The sequence below is a fragment of the Triticum dicoccoides genome, chromosome 5B, assembly GCF_002162155.2.
Source record: "Triticum dicoccoides isolate Atlit2015 ecotype Zavitan chromosome 5B, WEW_v2.0, whole genome shotgun sequence".
Classification (NCBI taxonomy): domain Eukaryota; kingdom Viridiplantae; phylum Streptophyta; class Magnoliopsida; order Poales; family Poaceae; genus Triticum; species Triticum dicoccoides.
In genome coordinates, this window is record NC_041389.1 from 485,539,031 (window position 1) to 485,551,892 (window position 12,862).

The following is a 12,862-nucleotide window of genomic DNA, read 5'->3' on the forward strand; positions in this document are numbered from 1 at the left end:
TCTTTTCAAAGTATAGAAATGGTCTCTGAACTTCAAAACCAAGCAATCTAGGTGTTAGTACATACCTCTCAAATGAATGGAGTTGAACTTTGAAATTTTACATACTTGCAGAACATCACCAATCTAATATATTTTGAAATTCGTTAGTACTATAGTATTTGAAAAACAATCCAGAAGTTTAAAAGAAAATAAAGATTTGTTCGTTCGTCACCTCAGTAAACACGTGCATCGATTCGCCTTCCGTTATCCAGACCCATTCCACCTCTATTTCAACAATGCCCATGCCCTCTTGTCTTGCAACACACCAATCACAACGCAGCACAGACGACCACGAACCATCTCCTCACACGCATGCAGTCTCCTCTGAGTTAGAGCCCGGTGTTCCCATGCGGTTGACGGCGGTGGAAGCATGCTGCTCGCGACTCTATATTTGAAATGCTCCTATCTTGTTCCGTTTGTTAGACCGTGGTTCACTGATTAGTACTCCCTCCGTTTGGAACTACTTGTCGCGAAAATGGATGTATTTATAGTTATAAATACATTCATTTTCGCGACAAATAATTCCGAATAGATGGAGTACATGAATCGGTTCAACAGCCAAGTTTCTTCTCGACGAGTGGGCGGCCGTGTCTGACAATGAAAAGAATAATCACCGACGCCGAGACATGGCGTGAACTCGGCCTCTCTGCCTCGCTTCCCGGGCTTGTTGCGTTCTCCCCGCACGCACGCACGCGCAACGATCCAAGCGGTTGCGTTCATTCATTCATGCGTCCGTGGAAGTTAGAAGTAATTAACGTGTGACGTCGACCCGAGCAAGAGGTCCTACCACCTCTCTCCTCTCGTTCGCGCGCCCATACTATGTTGCCTTGGGCGATCCGCAATCAAGCACGTACACACGGTACACGGGGAACCCCACGTCCCAGAGAGTATGAAACGGAGCATCCAAGCAAAGCAACAAGGTGACGGGTGACCCTCAAACAAACAAACAAAAAAAACAAAGTAAACAGGTGCTTTTGGTACTACGAGCCAGTTCGGCGTGGTAGTGCCGAGCCGCAGTGAACACATGGTTTCCAGGCCGTGCTAGCTCGATCGCTCTTTTTCCGGTCAAGATTTTCGGTTCTTTTTATACTATGGGGCTGTTCGGCAGTCAACTGCTCCCTGAAATTCAAGGATCTGCAGAGCACCTATTCTCCCGCTCCGTACTTTTTACCTTCAGCTCCGCCAACTCCATGAGCGAGAGCGTGGAGTTGGAGGGATGCCGAACAGGCCTTATATAGCAGAATTACGGAAACCGTGAAGCGACAGGTGGGCCGGATTCAATCATGGATTTACGGCTTTACGCTAAATAGTCACCCGCACAGTTCCTGACGAAGGGGAATCAATCGATAGTCATCGATGTGATATTCCTGTCGCTGCCATGTCACGCGCCAAATCAGCTCACCTCCACCTTTTTCCTTGGATATTTTTACCCGGGGTGAGCACGACAGGTAATTCCTTCCGGCCTCGTGTTTATCCTCGTCCCTCTCCTCGGAGCAGTCAACAACGACTAACCCTTGTTTTTTGTTTTGGCAAACACAACGGATAACCCGTGATCTTTGTAGTACTACTATAATTAAGCTGGTTGTAATGGATAGTATCAAAAGTTGGTATCATGCATATGATACTAGTGTATAATACTACCTTCCTAATCCATGATATTATATATGACTTAATTTATTAACATGCATGATACATAATAGCACAACATTTATCGAATATGCATAAGTGAACATGGTGCCAGGCGAGGTCTTTATCTCACCATCCATTTCTCTGAGATTCGTGTGGTATAAATACTATAAGCAGTGTATATCACATATTGAATACTCCTCCCTGCAGTATTTGTTGGGGAACGTAGTAATTTTAAAAAAAATCCTACGCACACGCAAGATCATGGTGATGCATAGCAACGAGAGGGGAGAGTGTGTCCACGTACCCTCGTAGACCGAAAGCGGAAGCGTTATGACAACGCGGTTGATGTAGTCGTACGTCTTCACGATCCGACCGATCCAAGCACCGAACGTACGGCACCTTCGAGTTCAACACACGTTCAGCTCGATGACGATCCCCGGACTCCGATCCAGCAGAGTGTCGGGGATGAGTTCCGTCAGCACGACGGCGTGGTGACGATGATGATGTTCTACCGACGCAGGACTTCGCCTAAGCACCGCAACGATATGACCGAGGTGGAATATGGTGGAGGGGGGCACCGCACACGGCTAAGGAACGATCACGAAGATCAACTTGTTGTTGTGTCTAGAGGTGCCCTCCTGCCCCCGTATATAAAGGAGCAAGGGGGGAGGCGGCCAGCCTAGGAAGGAGGCGCGCCAAGGGGAGTCCTACTCCCACCGGGAGTAGGACTCCCTCCTTCCTTGTTGGAGTAGGAGAAGGGGAAAGAGGGGGAGAGGAAGAAGGAAAAGGGGGCTGCGCCCCTTGTCCAATTCGGACCAGAGGGGGGGCGCAGGCCTCCTTCCTTTTGGCCTCTCTCCTCTATTCCCATATGGCCCAATAAGGCCCATATACTCCCCGGCGAATTCCCGTAACTCTCCGGTACTTCGAAAAATACCCGAATCATTTGGAACCTTTCCGAACTCCGAATATAGTCGTCCAATATATCGATCTTTACGTCTCGACCATTTCGAGACTCCTCCTCATGTCCCCGATCTCATCCGGGACACCGAACTCCTTCAGTACATCAAAACTCATAAACTCATAATATAATTGTCATCGAAACCTTAAGCGTGCGGGCCCTACGGGTTCGAGAACAATGTAGACATGACCGAGACATGTCTCCGGTCAATAACCAATAGCGAAACCTGGATGCTCATATTGGCTCCCACATATTCTACGAAGATCTTTATCGGTCAAACCGCATAACAACATACGTTGTTCCCTTTGTCATCGGTATGTTACTTGCCTGAGATTTGATCATCGGTATCTTAATACCTAGTTCAATCTCGTTACTGGCAAGTCTCTTTACTCGTTACGTAATACATCATCCCGTAGCTAACTCATTAGTTGCAATGCTTGCAAGGCTTATAGTGATGCGCATTACCGAGTGGGCCCAGAGATACCTCTCCGATAATCGGAGTGACAAATCCTAATCTCGAAATACGTCAACCCAACATGTACCTTTGGAGACACCTGTAGAGCTACTTTATAATCACCCAGTTACGTTGTGACGTTTGGTAGCACACAAAATGTTCCTCCGGTAAACAGGAGTTGCATAATCTCATAGTCATAGGAACATGTATAAGTCATGAGGAAAGCAGTAGCAACATACTAAACGATCAAGTGCTAAGGCTAACGGAATGGGTCAAGTCAATCACATCATTCTCCTAATGATGTGATCCCGTTAATCAAATGATAACTTTTTTGTCCATGGCTAGGAAACTTAACCATCTTTGATTCACGAGCTAGTCAAGTAGAGGCATACTAGTGACATTATGTTTGTCTATGTATTCACACATGTATTATGTTTCCAGTTAATACAATTCTAACATGAATATTAAACATTTATCATGAAATAAGGAAAAAATAATAACTTTATTATTGCCTCTAGGGCATATTTCCTTCAGTCTCCCACTTGCACTAGAGTCCATAATCTAGTTCACATCGCCATGTGATTTAACACCAATATTCACATCTGTATGTGATTAATACCCATAGTTCACATCGTCATGTGATCAACACCCAAAGGGTTTACTAGAGTCAATAATCTAGTTCACATTGCTATGTGATTAACACCCAAAGAGTACTAAGGTATGATCATGTTTTGCTTGTGAGAGAAGTTTAGTCAACGGGTCTGTCATATTCAGAGCCGTATGTATTTTGCAAATATTTTATATCTAAAATGCTCTGCACGGAGCTACTCTAGCTAATTGCTCCCACTTTCAATATGTATCCAGATTAAGACTTAAAGTCATCTGGACCAGTACCACAACTTGCATCGACGTAACCCTTTACGACGAACCTTTTGTCACCTCCATAATCGAGGAATATATCCTTATTCCACTAAGGATAATTTTGACCAATGTCCAGTGATCTACTCCTAGATCACTATTGTACTCCCTTGCCAAACCATGGCAGAGTATACAATAGGCCTGGTCCATAGCATGACATACTTTTATAGAACCTATGACTGAGGCATAGGGAATGACTTTTCATTCTCTTTCTATTTTCTGCCGTGGTTAGGATTTGAGTCTTACTCAATTTTACACCTTGCAACACAAGCAAGAACTCCTTCTTTGACTGTTCCATTTTGAACTACTTCAAAATTTTATCAAGGTATGTACTCATTGAAAAAACTTATCAAGCGTCTTGATCTATCTATATAAATCTTGATGCTCAATGTGTAAGCAGCTTCACCGAGGTCTTTCTTTGAAAAACTCCTTTCAAACACTCCTTTATGCTTTCCAGAAAATTCTACATCATTTCCAATTAATAATATGTCATTCACATATATTGATCAGAAAGGCGGTAGTGCTCCCACTCACTTTATTGTAAATACAGACTTCACTGCAAGTCTGTATAAAACTATATGCTTTGATCAATTTATCAAAGCGTATATTCCAACTCTGAGATGCTTGCACCAGTCCATAGATGGATCGCTGGAGCTTGCACATTTTGTTAGCATCTTTAGGATTGACAAAATCTTCTGGTTACATCATATGCAACTCTTCTTTAATAAATCCATTAAGGAATGCAGTTTTGACATCCATTTGTTAGATTTCATAAAATGTGGCAATTGCTAACATGATTCGGACAGACTTAAGCATCGTTACGAGTGAGAAAATCTCATCGTATTCAACACCTTAAACTTGTCGAAAACCTTTTGCAACAAGTCGAGCTTTGTAGATAGTAACACTACTATCAGTGTCTGTCTTCCTCTTGAAGATCCATTTATTTAACTTGACTTGCTGATCATCGAGCAAGTCAACCAAAGTCCACACTTTGTTCTCATATATGGATCATGTCTCAGATTTTATGGCCTCAAGCCATTTCACGGAATCTGGGCTCATCATCGCTTCCTCATAGTTAGTAGGTTCATCATGGTCTAATAACATGACTTCTATAACAGGATTACCGTACCACTTTGGTGCGGATCTTATTCTGGAAGACCTACGAGGTTCGGTAGTAACTTGATCTGAAGCTTCATGATCATCATCATTAGCTTCCTCACTAATTGGTGTAGGAATCACAGGAACTGATTTCTGTGATGAACTACTTTCCAATAAGGGAGCAGGTACAGTTACCTCATCAAGTTCTACTTTCCTCCCACTTACTTCTTTCAAGAGAAACTTCTTCTCTAGAAAGGATCCATTCTTAGCAACAAAGATTTTGCCTTAGGATCTGTGATAGAAGGTGTACCCCAACAGTTTCCTTTGGGTATTCTATGAAGAGCACTTCTCCGATTTGGGTTCAAGCTTATCAGGTTGAAACTTTTTCACATAAGCATTGCAACCCAAAACTTTAAGAAACGACAACTTTGGTTTCTTGCCAAACCACAGTTCATAAGGCGTCGTCTCAACGGATTTTGATGGTGCCCTATTTAAATGTGAATGTAGCTATCTCTAATGCATAACCCCAAAATGATATTGGTAAATCGGTAAGAGACATCATTGATCGCACAATATCCAATAAAATGCGGTTACGACGTTCGGACACACCATAACGCTATAGTGTTCCAGGTGGTGTGAACTGTGAAACTGTTCCACATTGTTTTTATATGAAGGCCAAACTCGTAACTCAAATATTCTTCTCCACGATCAGATCATAGAAATTTTATTTTCTTGTTAGGATGATTCTTCACTTCACTCTGAATTTCTTTGAACATTTCAAATGTTTCAGACTTGTGTTTCATTAATTAGATATACCCATATCTTCTCAAATCATCTGTGAAGGTCAGAAAATAATGATACTCGCCACGAGCATCAATACTCATTGGATCGCATACATCGATATGTATTATTTCCAATAAATCAGTAGCTCGTTCCATTGTTCCGGAGAACAGAGTTTTAGTCATCTTGCCCAGAAGGCACGATTCGCAAGCACCAAATGATTCATAACCAAGTGATTCCAAAATCCATCTTTATGGAGTTTCTTCATGCGCTTTACACCGATATGACCCAAACGGCAGTACCACAAATAAGTTGCACTATCATTATTAACTTTGCATCTTTTGGCATCAGTATTATGAATATGTGTATCACTACGATCGAGATCCAACAAACTATTTTTATTGGGTGTATGACCATCGAAGGTTTTATTCATGTAAACAAAACAACAATTATTCTTTGACTTTAAATGAATAACCCTATTGCAATAAACATGATCAAATCATATTCATGCTCAACGCAAACGCCAAATAACATTTACTTAGATTCTACACAAATCTCGAAAGTGTAGGGAGAGTGTGATGATGATCATATCAATCTTGGAACTACTTCCAACACACATCGTCACTTCACCCTCAACTAGTCTCTGTTTATTCCGTAACTCCTGTTTCAAGTTACTAATATAGCAACCGAACAAGTATCAAATACTCAGGGGCTACTATAAACACTAGTAAAGTACACATCAATAACATGTATAACAAATATACCCTTGTTTACTTTGCCATCCTTTTTATCCACCAAATATTCAGGGCATTTCCGCTTCTAGTGACCATTTCCTTTGCAGTATAATCACTCAGTTTCAGGCTTTGGTCCAGCTTTGGGCTTCTTCACGGGAGTGACAACTTGCTTGCCATTCTGCTTGAAGTTCCCTTTCTTTCCCTTTGCCGTTTTTCTTGAAACTAGTGGTCTTGTCAATCATCAACACTTGATGCTCTTTTCTTGATTTCTACCTTTGTTGATTTCAGCATCACGAAGAGCTCGGGAATCGTTTTCGTCATTCCTTGCATTATAGTTCATCATGAAGTTCCAGTAACTTGGTGATGGTGACTAGAGAGCTCTGCCAATCACTATCTTATCTGGAAGATTAACTCCCATTTGATTCAAGCGATTGTAGTACTCAGACAATCTAAGTACTTGCTCACTAGTTGAGCAATTCTCCTCCATCTTTTAGGCAAAGTATTTGTCAGAGGTCTCATACCTCTTGACACGGGCATGAGTCTGAAATACCAATTTCATCTCTTGAAACATCTTATATGTTCCATGACGTTTCAAAAACGTTTTTGTAGTCCCGGTTCTAAGCCATAAAGCATGATGCACAAAACTATCAAGTAGTCATCGTATTGAGCTAGCCAAACGTTCATAACGTCTGCATCTGCTCCTGCAATAGGTCTGTCACCTAGCGGTGCATCAAGGACATAATTCTTCTGTGTAGCAATAAGGATAAACCTCAGATCACGGACCAAGTCCGCATCATTGCTACTAACATTTTTCAACTTAGTTTTCTCTAGGAACACATATAAAAACATAGGGAAGCAAAAACATAGGGAAGCAACAACGCGAGCTATTGATCTATAACATAATTTTCATAATACTACCAGGACTAAGTGCATGATAAATTAAAGTTCAATTAATCATATTACTTAAGAACTCCCACTTAGACAGACATCTCTTTAGTCATCTAAGTGATCACGTGATCCAAATCAACTAAACCATGTCCGATCATCACGTGAGATGGAGTAGTTTTCAACAGTGAACATCACTATGTTGATCATATCTACTATATGATTCATGTTCGACCTTTCGATCTCTGTGTTCCGAGGCCATATCTATATATGCTAGGCTCGTCAAGTTTAACCTGAGTATTCCGCGTGTGCAACTGTTTTGCACCCGTTGTATTTGAACGTAGAGCCTACCACACCCGATCATCACGTGGTGTCTCTGCACGAAGAACTTTCGCAACGGTGCATACTCAGGGAGAACACTTCTTGATAATTAGTGAGAGATCATCTTAAAATGCTACCGTCAATCAAAGCAAGATAAGATGTATAAAGGATAAACATCACATGCAATTAATATAAGTGATATGATATGGCCATCATCATCTTGTGCTTGTGATCTCCATCTCCGAAGCACCGTCGGGATCACCATCGCCACCGGCGCGACACCTTGATCTCCATCGTAGCATTGTTGTCGTTACGCCATCTATTGCTTCTACGACTATCGCTACCGCTTACTGATAAAGTAAAGCAACTACAGGGCGTTTGCATTTCATACAATAAAGCGACAACCATATGGCTCCTGCCAGTTGCCCATAACTTCGGTTACAAAACATGATCATCTCATACAATAAAATGTAGCATCACGTCTTGAGCATATCACATCACAACATGCCCTGCAAAAACAAGTTAGACGTCCTCTACTTTGTTGTTGCAAATTTTACGTGGCTGCTACGGGCTTAGCAAGAACCATTCTTACCTACGCATCAAAACCACAATGATAGTTCGTCAAGTTAGTGTTGTTTTAACCTTCGCAAGGACCGGGCGTAGCCACACTCGGTTCAACTAAAGTTGGAGAAACTGACACCCGCTAGTCACCTGTGTGCAAAACACGGCGGTAAAACCAGTCTCGCGTAAGCATATGCGTAATGTCGGTCCGGGCCGCTTCATCCAACAATACCGTCGAACCAAAGTATGACATGCTGGTAAGCAGTATGACTTGTATCGCCCATAATTCACTTGTGTTCTACTCGTGCATATAACATCAACGCATAAAACCTAGGCTCGGATGCCACTGTTGGGGAACGTAGTAATTTCAAAAAAAATCCTACGCACACGCAAGATCATGGTGATGCATAGCAACGAGAGGGGAGAGTGTGTCCACGTACCCTCGTAGACCGAAAGCGGAAGCGTTATGACAACGCGGTTGATGTAGTCGCACGTCTTCACGATCAGACCGATCCAAGCACCAAACGTACGGCACCTCTGAGTTCAACACACGTTCAACTCGATGACGATCCCCGGACTCCGATCCAGCAGAGTGCCGGGGATGAGTTCCGTCAGCATGACGGCGTGGTGACGATGATGATGTTCTACCAATGCAGGGCATCGCCTAAGCACCACAACGATATGACCGAGGTGGAATATGGTGGAGGAGGGCACCGCACACGGCTAAGGAACGATCACGAAGATCAACTTGTTGTTGTGTCTAGAGGTGCCCCCTGCCCCCGTATATAAAGGAGCAAGGGGGAAGGCGGCCGGCCTAGGGAGGAGGCGCGCCAAGGGGAGTCCTACTCCCACCGGGAGTAGGACTCCCTCCTTCCTTGTTGGAGTAGGAGAAGGGGAAAGAGGGGGAGAGGAAGAAGGAAAAGGGGGCTGCACCCCTTGTCCAATTCGGACCAGAGGGGGGGCAGGCCTCCTTCCTTTTGGCATCTCTCCTCTATTCCCGTATGGCCCAATAAGGCCCATATACCCCCCGGCGAATTCCCGTAACTCTCCGGTACTCCGAAAAATACCCGAATCACTCGGAACCTTTCCGAACTCCGAATATAGTCGTCCAATATATCGATCTTTACGTCTCGACCATTTCGAGACTCCTCGTCATGTCCCCGATCTCATCCGGGACACCGAACTCCTTCGGTACATCAAAACTCATAAACTCATAATATAACTGTCATCGAAACCTTAAGCGTGCGGACCCTACGGGTTCGAGAACAATGTAGACATTACCGAGACATGCCTCCGGTCAATAACCAATAGCGGAACCTAGATGCTCATATTGGCTCCCACATATTCTACGAAGATCTTTATCGGTCAAACCGCATAACAACATATGTTGTTCCCTTTGTCATCGGTATGTTACTTGCCCGAGATTTGATCGTCGGTATCTTAATACCTAGTTCAATCTCATTACCGGCAAGTCTCTTTACTCGTTACGTAATACATCATCCCGCAACTAACTCATTAGTTGCAATGCTTGCAAGGCTTATAGTGATGTGCATTACCGAGTGGGTCCAGAGATACCTCTCCGACAATCGGAGTGACAAATCCTAATCTCGAAATACGCCAACTCAATATATACCTTAGAAGACACCTGTAGAACTCCTTTATAATCACCCAGTTACGTTGTAACGTTTGGTAGCACACAAAGTGCTCCTCCGATAAACGGGAGTTGCATAATCTCATAGTCATAGGAACATGTATAAGTCATGAAGAAAGAAGTAGCAACATACTAAACGATCAAGTGCTAAGGCTAACGGAATGGGTCAAGTCAATCACATCATTCTCCTAATGATGTGATCCCGTTAATCAAATGATAACTTTTTTGTCCATGGCTAGGAAACTTAACCATCTTTGATTCACGAGCTCGTCAAGTAGAGGCATACTAGTGACATTATGTTTGTCTATGTATTCACACATGTATTATGTTTCCGGTTAATACAATTCTAGCATGAATAATAAACATTTATCATGAAATAAGGAAATAAATAATAACTTTATTATTGCCTCTAGGGCATATTTCCTTCAGTATTCGGTTGTATTACACAAAACAATCAATGCACAAGGGACCACATGCTTGACAAACGTGACCCAACTCGTTTACTAGGAGCAGACCCCATTTACTAGGCACAGGCTGGGAACGTTAACTGCATTTCACCATCTCTCTCTATCCAGCGTTGTTAATTTGGAAAGTGGGGTATTTTAGTGTCATCACATGTATCAGTTTCTCTGCTATGTCCAGACCTCATTTCCAACCAAATTGCTTACATGTATCACTTTCTTACCCAAAAAAAACCAGTTGGTTCATTCTTCATAGTTAACTTGAATCAAGAAAAACATAATTTGTATTTTAAAATGCAACCTTAATAAAGAAAGTACATCCATTAACAGAACATCAGGCAAAATGTAATAGGACAATAAAGAAAGTACATCAATTAACAGCAGGCCTCATTTACTACTGCCCATGTCATGAATATTAATTACACTGATGGGTAGCCTGCAGCCCTGCACCCTGACCATTAATTCAGTTATAGCTGGCTCATATCTACTTTATTAGTGTTGTGTATTCGCTCACTTATCCATGTGTATTGCTGCAGTATCCAATCAGTCGCTATATTCAGTACGAATCGCCTAGCAGCAATCATCGGTCAGGATGACATCCTCGCGTACCACCATGTCCCAAAAATTCGCGTCCAACATTTATTATGATATGTATCATGATATGATACTCAACTCTCTCTTTCTTCATTTAATTCTATGCCACCTCATCAAAATTGTATTGCCGCCCATGAACGTGCAGGGCTTGTCGAATTGGGCTGCTGTCTAGCTCGTCGTGGCTCTCTGCTGGAAGTGGACCACGGCACCAAGGTGCTAGCGCTTGCGCTTGCGGTGGCCGGGTGACGGCACTGCGGCGGTCTGGTGGTGCTGATACATATCCAATTGGCTCTCCACAATGAGGAAGTGGTCATCAAAAGATCTTCAGGAAGGCTCGTCTCTCTAGATTTGGTGATTAACTTCAGCGGCGAGCAATCAAATTATGGACGACGACTTGACGCAGAGGAATGATTGTGCAGTGACCGCGGTTGCATCGCATGTAGCTGTTGGGATCGCGAAAAGGTGGTGACGACAACACATAATTGATTTTGTTGGTGGTGCTACTTAAGCACCCGGTCTCGAGCTCCCGTGCGAAAGCATAGGTCAAACCCAAGTTGGTTATACCTGGTAGTGGCGATGTTTTCTTTTATGTCGTTACCTTGTTGAAGGCATTGCTCGGATATGCTCGGACTGATTCTTCAGGGTAAAAACCTAGATTCTAGCCTTGTTGGTTGGATCTAGTGATGACGACGCTTGGGTGTCGCCCCCTTCTTGAAGGCATTGCTGTTGAAGAACCTCATCATACATGTGATGTCATGAGATGGTTGGTGTTGATACAGTCATTGTTGTAGTTTGCCGATCATGGATCTGATCACTTTGGGGGTTTTATTCTTGCCTACGCATAGCTTTGGTCTTATATGACCTTGCTATGTGCTGGCGTATTTTGTGTGTGCGCGTCTGTGTTGGCTCTGTGCATCCTAACTATGCAGAGGCTGGTGTATGTTTATTGTGTTTGTATCCTCTTGATGCTTCATTGCAAATAAAATTCACTTTTTGTTGAGAAAATCAAAATTGTATACTCCCTCCGTTCCTATTTTTTTAGAGATTTCAAATGGACTACACATACGGATGTATATAAACATATTTTAGAGTGTAGATTCACTCATCTTGCTTCGTATGTAGTCACTTATTAAAATCTCTAGAAAGACAAATATTTAGAAACGGTGGGAGTAGTTGGCATGCATGATTTTAGGCCGGTCATAGTGGGAGTAACTTAGCTAACAACATAACGTTTTTCAAGACAAAATTGATTATGTGACATGTACTTCCTCCCTCCCATAATGTAAAACGTCTTACTAATGGGACTAGGGAGTAGTTAATAAGGAGATACTCCCTTCGTCCGAAAATACTTGTCATCAAAATGGATAAAAGGGGATGTATCTAGATGTATTTTAGTTCTAGATACATCTCTTTTCATTTTGATGACAAGTATTTTCGGACAGAATGAGTAGGTGTTTAGAGCAACATAACATGTTACTGCAACATAGCGCTTCCCAAGAAAGGATGAGGCTACAAGCTAATAAATGAAACCATATACTCCCTCCGTCTTAAAATTTTTGTCTTAAATTTGTCTAGATACGGATGTATCTAATACTAAAACATGACTTGTCAAAATACGGATGTATCAAGTCATGTTTTAGTATTAGATAAGAGTACATCCGTACCTAGACAAATCTAAGACAAGTCATGTTTTAGTATTAGATACATCCGTATCTAGACAAATTTAAGACAAAAATTTTAAGACGGAGGGAGTATATGGTTTCATTTATTAGCTTGTAG